The 13,918-nt window shown below is 32.6% G+C and overlaps 1 protein-coding gene across 2 annotated transcripts in view; it reads left to right on the plus strand.

Annotated features, from left to right (window-relative positions):
• Nucleotides 1–13,918, plus strand: part of LOC118187679 (cGMP-specific 3',5'-cyclic phosphodiesterase-like) — an 883,923-nt gene that overhangs the window by 83,286 nt on the left and 786,719 nt on the right. The gene's annotated exons all lie outside the window — the stretch shown is intronic.

The raw sequence follows: 13,918 nt of genomic DNA on the forward strand, positions 1-13,918 counted from the left end.
CTTTCAACAACTTTCTATTTTCATCTGTGTACCCGCCTGTTAATGTGTCAAATAAAATCTACTAGTGACCGAAGGTATAAGACTACAGGACACTAGTATTGTCGACCCAATTCAATCTAAGCTAACGGTCGAGCTGTAAGAGCATTCTTATGTATTCCCCATATTTAATGAGAATATTGTCCATTTTCCCTTAAAATGTAGCATCCCTTCCTTTGGCAGATAGATATACCTAATGCCTTTTTGTCAAAATCCATTAAATCCAAAACCAAGTATTCTTAAATAAGCATATTAAGCTTGCATACCTTAAAACAGTTCTATATTTTTCTAGGCTGCTCGAAACTATGTGTTACACTATTTACATAATGTAGACGTCACAATGTGCATTTATCTGCAATGTCACAATGTGCAGAGTTACTAAATTTAAATTATGATTTAAAGCAATAAATAATATTTGAAATTTAGAAAGATGATAAAAATTTAAATATGTTTTTTTTGTTTTGTTAAAAACAAAACAAATTCAGTTTTTATTAAATGTTATTTATACTCTTACAAATTTTCGTAGTTTCTGCGGATTCTGCATCTCTCGAAAAGCTTCATCTTCTTCGTCATTATGATTATCCTCACAAAAATGAGTAAAATATGTAGGGAAAAAAATCTGAAAGATTTCAGATTTTGAATTACGTCCAAGGGAGGCCTTTTTTTAACGTTTTGTGTGTCACCTTTATTTATTAAATATCATGTTATTCGCACTTAAACCATAAATTTCAGTTCAATAACAATCTCGCAAAATAATTTTAAAATGAGCCTATCTTTAGAATTTCCGCTACACAGATCCGAGCGCTGAAGATAAAAAGGTTTTTCCCCCGTAGATTGTTGCCATTGCTTGCTTTCAAATCGTTGAGTTTGTTACTCAAAAATTCATTAAAGTTTCACAAAATAGGAAATCGATAATAAAACAAATTCCAAATTTCGAATTTGGGCTTCCACATGCCCATATTCGCACAGGGTTTACGCCATTCAAAATTCGATGGCCCTATGTACCGTTGTTTTTATCACGATGCGAGAAATATATATACATTTATGCAGATTTTTCATTATTTAATTTCTTCAAATATAATGCAAGAGTCTAAAATTTGGCAGACAACAGTTTGAAAAGTGAAACGGACATTTATAGTGATTCAACGCAAAATCGCAAAATGAAAACAATAGTCCATCAGTAAAAAAGCCCTTTTGGACTAATATAAATATTTTTGCACGCTATAAATTTAAGATGCATCTAAATATACATTAAATCTAATAAATTCAAATCCACATAGCAGTTGTTTTAGAACATCAGATTTGGCTGTGTTCTTGAAATTTCACGTAGAAGATTTACATGCATTATCTTTCTTTTCCTTTAAACGACGGAACGCAATGGAATATTTTCTCGGTTACGCTATAATTAAATAGAATTATTTGATAGTGAAAGCCAAACGTGAAAAACGAAGGTACATTTCATGGCTGTTTACTAGATTATGATTCAAATTCAGAAGCCGTACGGGCACAGTTATTCAAACAATGTTAAAATTTATGACGAAAATTATAAAGATGGCACTGCTTCATTTTGGGTATAAAATTGCTTTCTTATGTAATAAAATAACTTGTTTTTGTTATTTTATTCGAGAAAGGGAATGCGGTAGTAATTGCAGAAAATAGCGATACCCTGCAGCTACCTTAATCATCTTTTAGTTACAACAATGATCTTCAAATTGAATGCTTTTATTTATATTATAAGCCCCCTAGCCAGAGTTAGTTTGCATTAAACTTTAATCTTTGAAATAATATAGGCGACGCAATTTTGCGATTTAAAAATAAAGCGCAAAAGCTCGCCGCCGCTTGTCAAGATCATACTAATTTCGAGATAATTAGTTCTTAAGTTCGTATAAAATTCTGATGACAGTGATAATCATTCGTATAAAAACATAGTTCTTCGTATACAGTTTTTTAGTTCATACAAAATTTCGATTTTATGTCCAGTTGTCACACTGTGCCATATGTGACTAACATTCGCAATGAATTCTGTGTATTTGGACCGAAATTTCAAACTAGTAGAATTAATAATGATCGGCCGTCCAAATGGTATAGTGGTAAGGGGAGCCTGACTGCGATACCGAAGGCCCCGGGTTTGAATCGCGGAGAAGGCATGGATGTAAAATTGTCTGTGCCTTCATAGGAGGTAGCGGTGGCTGCCTATTATTACGTGCTTCCACAATAAAATGGTCACCACTCCTGACCTTAGGAGCGGCCAGTGCCGTTATAGGCAAGTGCCTGCCATTGGAAGAAAAAACAAAATCTGATGTGTACACCACATGACTTCCTTGTACGGAATATTAAATTATGCGCATTTTTTCTTGCATTTTATTTAAACTTATTGGATTGAATTAAATCTACTTCGCCAACAACGCATAGATCACAATAGAATAAATGTATTCTTTAAAATAAACTCTAGTATTTGTTTACCATAGCGACACTCTGGCGCTAGATTCACTTAACAGTATTATATTTCGTTCATATTATAACTCATAATGCACAAAATTTATATCATTTAAAGAATAGAATTATCTAATCGTTGCCACATGTTCTATTCAAATACTATAATAAAGCTTGAATGATGTATAAACGAAATTAAGCAAACAACAAAAAAGAAACAGTTTTTCACAGACGATTCAGTATTTCTCATTCAATTAATACAAAAATACATAAAAACTCAAAATATCTATATTAAAAATTACGAAGTAAATCTTAAACATTTATTTCCTCGAAAAAATTCCAGAAAGGATTAAGCATGATTTAATTGGCAATAATAAATGAAGGCGTTATCTTTGTTGTTGCGAAGCTAAGTTTCTCTAGATTGGCACCAAATCCACTAGTCTACTATTTCAAATGTAAGCAATCAACGGCCGCCATAAAAAAAAAGGCTTAGCGGCACTTAAACAACTTTAAAATTATTGATAATTCTAAAAATATTGCATACAGATTTACTAAAGGCATAAAAACCTTAACCGGAAGATAAAACAACATAATTCAATCATTTTTAAAACAAAAAGTGTACAATTTACAAACATATAAGAGTAAAGAAACTGAGATCACTGAGCCGGGTAACAGAGTGGATATATATATATATATATAAATATTTATATACGTTTGGTTCGGCCGATTGCAACCAAAATACGAGGTGCACATCTACATGTTATAGCAGTCCTATATACAAAATTTCAACGTTCTGAGGCTACTCGTTGAGTTATGCGAGATACGTACGCACGTACGTACATACGTTCGTACAGACGCCACGAAAATTCTCTTCAGAATTAATTTTAAAGCAGTTTTATATATATATATATATATATATATATATATATATATATTTTTTTTGGAAGAAACGAGTCTTTTATTCTGTCCTTACGTACAAATATAACGCAAAAACATTGTTAAATTGCATTCGATTGCGGTCGAAATGGATATTTTCGTTGAAATATGCTGCCTGAAACTTTTCGAGATTACAATACTTCCATTTTACTTCGTACAAGGAAGTAATAATGGTCGCAGTTACTAAACAGTGAAATAAATATTCTGTTTCTTTGCAAATTAAACTTAATATTAAAGCTAGAACCAGCTGGTGTTACCCTATTTGAGGTAACAATATTTTTAAAGTCCAGCGTGTCTTCTAACATAGTTAATGAGGAATGAATCTAGTCACCACTGAAGATATTCCCGAAGCAACTGAAATCAACCGGCACTCAGATAGTCATGAAAATAACGTTAAAACCTATCGAAGCTACTTGTGCCAGATAAGACATAAGAATAAAGAATTTTGCAAAACGTTATAAAGAAAAATTGAATAAAATTTTTATGTAAAATCAAATGAATTTTTAACTGCAACTAAACTAAACGAGCGGCTAACTAAAAACCACTGGGTAATCACTGAACGAAAAAAAAAAAAAAAAAAACACTGGCATTTGGCTTTTAGAGAATTAATTAGGAAACTCTGAAACTACATTACAGATTTTAATGATTCTGAAACTACATTAGAGATTTGTTACTTACTGGTCAAAATGAAGCGACGGAAAACTCAGTTGCTGCTTAGGTTATGTTGGACAAAATGTTTAACGGTCTTTTAATAAATTATAAACTTTATAGGTAATTAACGTGTAGATAAAAGTCTCACATACTTGAAGTGCGAAGGAATACAAATTAAAATGTTGTTATCTTGTTTATGTATGCTATCCCCGTGAAGGTACTTTACGTCTTCTCAGTTTTCTTGGTATACTATGTTCTATTCTTGTACCATAGCCATAACTGCAAAATTTATATCTGGAATAAAATGACATCTTTGGATGAAACATCACTTACATGTTTACAGTTGTTACGGAGATGGTCATTTTATGGATAATTTGGTACGTCTTGATGGAAAATTATATGAGAAATAGACTAACTTATTTTCTTTCCGTTACAATATCCATTGCTCGTCTATTTTATGAGTTTCGAGATGATCCCATGAAACACAAGCAGTTAATAATAATATAGCTGTAACGGCGTCATTTTCGTCGTCTTCGGTTTTTGAATAATCAGTTTCGTGGAATACTGTTATTTGAAAAAGCTATATTCAAGAAGATAATCTAGCAGTTTCCTATTTCTACCTCTTTTTATTGCACTATAAAATTCATGTGCATGGTACCTCTCCTAAGGTACCATTTATGTTTGATGATGCATTAAGTAAAAGCAATAAAACGTTGGAACACGACATAAAATACGTATTCACTATGTACTAGCCGCATCGTGCTTTATCTCCTGAGTAAGGATGTATATGGTGAGAAAATATTGGTTTTTAATAATAGTTTCAAAATGTTTTCACCCATGAGTACTCTTCAAAGAAGTATAAAATATTGTTACGTCATTTTCTTCCTTCTGACACCAGTTGTTACGTTATTTTCTTTCTTCACGTTCGTACGGGGTTCGTAGATTTGGAGTCAATAACAACGACATTTGATGAAGTATCGAAACACACTTTTATTTACCAATATTAATCAGGACAGCTCCAAAACACTTTTACAGTCGTCTAAGATCTACAATAAACACGCTGGAACAATCAGTGACATAGCCTTCACATTATCAGGCAATAACGGTGGAGACAGCTTCACGGCAAAGCACCAGAGTACAGCTCCTGACTTTATTCGGTCGTTCTCGGAGTTCCACGTATTCTCGAGACTCTCCACGCTACAACTCGCGATGCACTCGACAACACGCAGAGCACAGCTCCTGACTCTTTGGTTCAGTCGTTCTTGGAGCTCAACACGCTCTCTCGACGATGCACTAAACGCGATACACTATGAGACTCTTTCGGTCCACTCGACGACCCACTCGGCACTCGCTGCCCGGCTGTCAACGCGATCGACTCCGCAGGGATTGACTCGTTAGACGGGACACCAACTCGATACTTAACTCACACTCGCACTCTAGACGATTCACACTCTATCAGCTCAGTAGGCGAGACACACACACTCGCCCTCTCGACGAAGCACACCCTGGCTGTGGACTAGCAGGGTTTATATAGCTTTCGGCTTGTTTTCGAGAACATTCTGGACTAAACCGGTAAGAATTCGTTCCAGAAGGTTCTCCATCCGTCCATGGTATATCGCCAATTTTGCAGCTAAATGTCGCCAAATGGGAGATTTTTCGCCAAATGTGTCAACTCTGCATTTCTTTGCCATTTTATGGCAACCCTAAAACTGCTTTGCGGGGAAGCCATCTCACCGCGCCTGTGCATTTTGTAACAATATATAATTCTAAATCTAACTAAATCTATTGACAATAGCCACCGACAAACAGGAACAGATCCTAAGTATTCGCTTCTATATAGAATCACAGAAACTATGAGCATTCGGATATATAATCGCCTTAAAATCATTAGCTGCTGTTACATTGTAATATGAAAATGCCTTTGTGCTACCTTAATCAATGCCAATAAAATGCTCATGACTTCTTAAGCTGAACATTTGCAGCGATTTCAAGCGCAAATGAGCCTTATATATTTTTTTTTGTGACTCTTGAACTATACACAATCTTGTCATGAACATGGGTAGGATAATCCAAATGATTATGGGACGAATTTATCATGAGCAGGAGGCAAATACTGTTGCGCCTGTCAGTGCCCATGGCCTTAGGTCATCTTATAGTTCGAGTTTACCCATCTCTATCCCAATTGAAAAGAGAACATACTAGTGGAAGATGGATCCAAGGGATTCTTTCAATTTTTCTGTACCTTCAACTTCTGGAGAAAACTTTCAACTGGATGGTATTTAAGTGCTGGATACCACAATAAATATACAAACATCTTTATCTTGTCCGGCATTGGAGCCCTTCGTTACATCAGTTGACATAGGTTTGAGTTTAGTGGGTAGGCTTAATAATCTTTCAAACAAAGAAATCTCAGTCCAAAAATCAGCCAAATCTGACAAGATTTTTTTAGCCCAAAGGGGCGTTTCCCTAGAAGGGCTATTAGTCTCGAAACGGCATTTTGCTTCGAATCGCTATAAACGGCTGTAGCACTTTTCAAATTATTGGCCGCCAACTATTATCGCCATGTATTATATTTAAAGATATTAAATAATAAAGAATCTGCGTGAATGTGTGTGTTTCTTGCACTGTGAAAAACAACGAAATTTAGAGCCACCGAATTCTGAATAACGTAGATCTCCACCCGAATATAGGCACCTGAAACTCCGAATCTTGGATTTCGAATTTGCTTTATTACCTATTTCCTATTTTTTAAACTTTAACGAAACTTTGATTAAGAAACTGAACGATTTGCAAACGAGCTGTGGAAACACAATAAAATATTTTTATTTCTAGCACGCAAGACTGTCTGTCGCAAATACTAAGATTGTGCTGTGTTTAAATACTTTTAGCACAAAGATGTGTGTGTGCATTTAAATGAAATGTACGAGTAAATGAAAAAAAGAGATAAAAATTCGGAAAGCTTTCAGATGTTTTTTTTTTCCTTTTCTTTTCTTAAACAAAATGTCGCCAAGCCTGGAGAATTGAAAAACAGATACAAGCAATCTTACCAAAGTAATCTGCAAGACTTCAAAAGTTATATATGCGAAATGTCAGAAAATAAAACAATGAAGTAACTAAAAATCAGCAACTTTTATATAAATGTTTAAAACAACATTAAATGTGGGAAGATATATGCAGTTTACAAGAGCTCGCAGAATAAAATATGAATTCCCGCAAAAGAATAATAAAACAAAATACCAGAAAAACGTAATTATAAAGAAAATATAAACAAATATGTGCAGGAATTTTTAAAAATAGTTTAGCTATTTGTACCTTTTACCAATTTATTGCAGTGTAAAATCTGTGTAGATAATTAATTATTCCTTTACAGGCAGAAGCCGCTGATGCTCGAAAATGTGTTAAAATAATTATTGATGCATCTCAATAAATTAAGCTTTTAAACCCTTTAAATCAATATTAAATGTTTAAACAAAACCAAAAGAAAGTTTATCATTCATTGTGAAATTGATAATTAAATATACTTATAAATTCGTAATATAAACATGACTATCTAATTGATAAAATATAAATTAAAACTGTGAATGTTAGAGTATGAAGAGAATGTTCGAAAGGAAAGACTATTTATGTAAACTTCGTCTTTAAACGTTTATCGAGAAAAATACTGTAATTGGCAAAGTAATCTGCGTGAATTGAAAAGGTTTCTTGGATTCCATTCAAAGCAGCATTAAAAGCGCATTTCTTTATGCACTTTTCTGTTTATGTACCAACACTCTTCTATTAGCGACTTTTTATTTTAAAATATAAAAGTGCAGTTGGAGACGATAAATATTTTGCAATTTCTAATATTTCAACTTACGTACTTATATATTTATGGCATACAATAGGTATTTAGAAATGTCTTGATATGTTTTGCATCTTTAATTTTTGAAATTGTATGAAAGAAGGATGCGAAAAATTTACTTTAATTTCCGTTAATTAATTAAATTTCGTTAACTAATTAATTAATTTAATTTAATAATTAATTTAATTTAGTGATGATTACTTGAAACTAAATTTTACTTAAATAGTAAAAGAGTAATTAGCTTAAATGCTGTCCAGTCGATATAACGACCAGTGGGAGGGGTCTTACTCTCAAAAGAAGGGAGGGTTCGAAAGCTGGAAACTTATCTGTTATTCGAAAGCTTATCTATTAGTCGAACGTCTGCGCGCGGTGGATGCTGATCAAAACCAATGGTAATATAAGTGTGCTTTTAAATTTAGTCGGAAGAAAAGAAACATTTTAAATTTGATATCATCTGCTGCGATCTTCTTGATCAAAATCAGAATGAAATTGTAGTAAGTCGCACTATTGATGAATATTGTGATCAACAGCAGGTTTATCTTTGCTTGGCTCTGTGACGATCATAGACCTTACAAGATATAGACTAACCCAAATGGGTTTTCTCCCTCGTCTGAGGCGTTCCCGGCTGTCACCTTGATCACATCCGAAGGAGTAGGGACGACTTGCAGAAATTTAACAGTGGTTGCCTATTGCAGCGTTTATAATTGTCAAGAAAAAGCTGGTTGTAGCGCCTCATTTCAAAAATTAGAATTTCTCTATATTTTTATTTTTGAAATTGAGATTGTTTTTTAAAAATTTAGCATATTTATCAAGCATAATTAAAGTTCCAAATAATTATAAAGCTATTGCATGCTTTCAGGGGAGGATATTTTTTTAGCTTTTCCTATGCTGTAAGGAAATGTGTAACTACTACTTTTAGAAAATATTTTAAATCTGAACTAATAGAAAATTTCAAACAAGCAATTTTCTCTTGCAATTTTTATGCTTTTTATTGGTGTAAATAAGTAAAAAATGTTTAAATATTTAAAAACAAATTTTTGAAAGTTATGTTTAAAATTCTAAATTGTGCTGCTTTTTTAAAAATTATAGATGAATATTATAGCACAATTTCTATAAAGGAATTTTATTGCAATTACATTTCATAATACATCATAATGATAAACACTTTTGACTCCTTAATAATTTTTATACATTTAATTCTAATATTAAAATTGTATTTAACCATAATAATTAATTTTGCTTGTATTTTATAGTGATTATTTTTTAAATTTATTTTTAGTTCTGCATAAGATTTTTTTTATTTACTGTTAATTTAATTTATTAGCCGAAAAGGGCGGTAGCCTAGAAAGGCTGTTAGTTTCGAAGCTGCATTTTGCGGTGTTTTACTATAAATGTCCGTGTCTCCTTTCAAATTGTTGTTACCAAATATTATCGCCTTGTATTATATTTAAAGACATTAAATAATGAAGAATCTGCATGAATACATGTATGTTTCTCGCACTGTGACAAAATGTAATCCTCCACCCGAACATGGGCATCTGGACGGTCGAATTTCGAATTCAATTTATTTCATATTTTGTTTAATTTTGTTTTAATCTATTTCATATTTTGTAAAACTTTAACGAATTTTTGATTTACAAACTCAACGAGTTCAGAGAGAGGCACTATACGGAAAATAACAGTTTTATCTCCAGTGCGGAAATTCTAAAGATATGCTGTTTTCAAATGTCTGTAATTTACGGGCGAAGAACATGATATTCAGTAAATATAGGCAACACACAAAACGTTAAAAAAAAGGTTCCTTTTGGGCGTAATATAAAATCTGAGTGCTTCTAGATTTTATTTTATCTTTTATTTTCCTTCATTACACTCGGAAAATTTTATGCTCTGAATTTTAAAAATTACTAAAATTAATAATCCACTTTAATGTTAATAATTTAATGATGATATAATCAAATAAATGACTGTTTTGTAATGTTATTATAGTTTTGAAAATCAGTGCCTGAAAATGGTCATTAAATTTAAAAAAAATTTATCAGATCTTGTTTAATTTTACCTTATTTATTTCAAAGCATCACGTACTATCAATCTAATTTAATTTTACGTTATTTGTACGCAAAATTAAGTTCATAAATTTTGTGCCTAGAGTTTTTACTGTTTTAACCAAAGTAAAGATGTTGTACAAGAACTACCCGTGAAAAAAATGCGCGAAAGCCAGTAAAAAGTGCTTTGATGAGATATATTAAATCTTATTTGGAAAAAACTGTGGCTTTCATAACCTCATCATTATGCAACGTATCACATTTAATAATTAAAAAATTTATATGATACAAACGCCATATGTTTCAGTATTAAAGTAAACGAGATCGTCCCTACTCTTTCTCGCCGACATGTCGGTGACGCACGCTCCGCCCACTGGGTTAGTCTATCTCTTATAAAGTCCATGGTGACGATTCGTTGACCTGTTGCATTTAATTATTACTGACATGTAATTATTGAGGACAAGTATGCATGAAGAATTAGTTAGCTGAGGAAAAGAAACAAATAATTCTAGTGAAGACAGAGATAGACACTGAATGCTTAAAGAAAAAGGTGAAGAAAATAGGTGACACGGATGGCAGAATACATGGTAAAGCAGTATACATGCAGCAGAATAAAAAATACATGCATCAGAACACACTGTAAAGCTTTCCACGCATGTCATTGACTAAGAAATGTATAAAGTAACAGATATCAGTGGAAGCTTCTGAAACTGTTTCCAACACCATAAGGGCAAGTTTTACGTTTTGTGTTATTTTAATGTGATTTAATTGTTTGGAGCTCATGAGATGCGTCACAACATTTCAGAAGAAGAACAGAAATATGTATTTTCACATATGATTACTTCAAGAGTTTACCGTCACTGTAAGGATTCTAAGACGATTATATAGCATATTACAAATATGTGACCACAAGAGGACTCTCGATAAATATAACCAGCATTAACTGTCAAACAACATTTTAGACTAAAGATATTAAGGGATACAACACTGCCTAAAGTAGGTCGGAATACACTGAAAGGGCCTGACTACATATCATTTATGAGGATTGTGGACTGCTTATTCCATTCCTTAGAGGGGCTTTAGGAACCGACCAGACCACCAGCACCTTTAACCAGCAATCTGGTCACTGGGATAATTCATGACTAAAACGAGTAGCCTGGTCTGGCCAGTCGTATTTCCAAATGTTTTGGGCAGTTAGGAAGATTACTGTTTGGTGAAAACCATATGATTATACAAATCTTACATGTGAGCAGGAGATTATGCAGACTGTGGTGCATCCATAATGGTATGAGGTTTGTGGGGCTGGTATTCAGAGAGGCTTCCATGGTATTTACAAACGCTTGATAGTTGAGTTATACTACATATTTTTCTAATGAGATACATATATTCATTACCAATATTCTATGCGATGTGTTTTCTCTCTTAAATTAGAACCAGATACAGACATATTGTATATATCTAGAGCTACCAAATTGTGGTTAGAGAAACACTCAACTAACTTTGAAGTCTTACAATCGCCTCCTAAGCCTTTACATCTTAAAAGTTATTGCTCACGTGAGATGCCATGCAATGCATTATGAACGATGAAATCCTGTTTCTTTTTACATTACAACAAAGCTATGAACTGCTTTCCAAGAAGTGTGGTGAAGTACTTATAAGATACCTCTGCATAGTTACACAGTCCATTTTTCTGCTATATTATGTTCCCATGAAAGCCCTACTAAATATCTAAATAAATGTATAATCGTTTACTTTTTCTTTTCCTTTTTTGCTGGGCTTTTTGTGTAAACGCAGAGCTGTATAACAATGTAATATTAATTGGAAGAAAAGTCTGTCTTAAATATCTTGTAACATACTCTAAATATGGAAAATCCATAATATTCTTTATCAATTTGATTATATTTACATCTCTCAAAATAAAAAGCTACAAAGCCTTTCTAGAATACGATTCTTATATCGAAAGAAGAGGGAATAAATGCATATTCTATCTTTGTTCACGAGTGGTTCTTTGAATGGCCTTTAAACATTATATCCACTGTACGTCTAAAACATAAATTAATTTGATAAATAAAAGTACAAGAAAAATGAGTGATCATTTTATAGTGAGGTATGTAATACGTAACGTTATGAAAATTTTTGTTAACAAAAATAATGACGAAATGTTCATAAATTTTTTTAGTGTATTATAAATTTCATCATTTAAATATGCATAATAAAATATTTCATTGCTTAAAATAAAAGAATATTTAAATTATAAAAGCATTATATTTATTGAAGTATATTGATCGCTCGATTTAGTAAGCCGTTACAATTGTAATTTGAAAAGCAAATTAAACATCACAGCTGACCAAGTTAAAAAATTTTATGTCTCGTGTTAGTCTTACATTTGCCAATCTCATCCATGGTTAATGCTACGGTAGCGTAACTGAAACTCGAAACCAAAAATCGAAATGATTTTGCTGTAGACGTTTCTAACGGAAAAAGCGTATTCATTTTATAAATCAGAATTCACCTGGAACATTCTACATTTATCAGATTTGTCATTATTAATTAACAATTTTAATTTCAGTCTAGTTCTTCCTGCCTAGTTCTTATTTGAGAACTTTTAATTATTTTAGCTTTTCTTTTATGTTTCACTTAAAGGATGGTGTTACATTTTCAACCCATTATTTTATTAGTTACTTCTATTTCTTTGATTTAAAAGACTTATTTTCAGAAAACTGTCGCAGAAATTTTTGTGTCTTGAAGAAGAGAGATTTATGTAAAATATCGTTGAAAAAGTCTAAGATTTTCGATAAAAGTCATGTTTATGGAGAAACTTCCCTCTATTTTATAGTACAAAATTGTTCGAACTTACGGAATTGACCGTTGTGCAAAATGACACATTGTGCAAAACTTAGACATTTACTTTTATTACGTGCAACGCCATTAGGCACTATACAGAAGGGGAGAGATGTCCTGTGGAGGACGTTTTAAGAGAAATTTCTCATATCCACGTTACACGTGGGGAAAACCTCGAAAACGCCCATGAAGCCAGCCCGTTCGCCGGAATTCAAAACCTGGACGAAACTACCAATGTTTAGAGGCTGTTACCGCTCGGCTGCTAGTGAGTAAAATTCAGGCTTTGAACTTAAAGTCTAATTGCTGCATGGCTAATTCTAAAGTCGAGGAATACTGCCCGTCGAAAACCAACGAAACACAGATGCTCCCAACTATCTTCTTATCTTTCATAGAGGTTCTAAAAAAGTACTGAGTGCTGAAATTGATCAATATTCACGCAAAAAAAGAATAATATTTGGTAAAATAAAGTACAATAAATGTTTTACTGAAACCAGCAAAAAAAACTTCAAGATAAGATTTTTATCTTAGACAGTGGCATAAAATACAATGAGTAAGTCTCTGTGAAAATAGCCACAGAATTTCAGAATCTTTCTTGTTCGTTCTAAGTATAGGATTTGAAAGAAACTCGTGATATATATATATATACTGTAGAGTTGAAGGGAGTCAGCTGAAGAAAAATGAAAAACTTCTATATAAGGAGAAACCCGTAAGACAGTTAAAATAAATCTCATAGCGGAAATATCCTGAAGAAAGGAATAATATCATAAAAAGTGGAGCTAAAAGAGAAGAAGGAAATTTTAACAGAAAGAAAATTTGCTTAAGTTTCAACTCGTGAAGGACAAAAAGTGAAAGTATATCTTCTGCAGTTCCATTAGACAACGGAGGTCCCCTTGGGCCGCAAGATTTTATGTCTGTTGATATACTTGACATTTCGATGCAATAACTTAGCTCTTTGTCGTTCAGAATAAGATAGAACTTAAATAAAAAGGCGTTGAGAGCAAGTTATTTTTCCGTTATGAGCCACGATTTGAATTCTGCATCGCTGTTGAAAAGATGGAAAGAATATTTGGAAAAAGCATTGGATTCAATTTTGTCTTTTGAACTGTTGCTTAAGTATTATATCCAATCCAAGCATAAG

The sequence above is a fragment of the Stegodyphus dumicola genome, chromosome 5 (genome assembly GCF_044657685.1).
Source record: "Stegodyphus dumicola isolate Sdum_Otavi_A_Nest chromosome 5, ASM4465768v1".
Taxonomy (NCBI): domain Eukaryota; kingdom Metazoa; phylum Arthropoda; class Arachnida; order Araneae; family Eresidae; genus Stegodyphus; species Stegodyphus dumicola.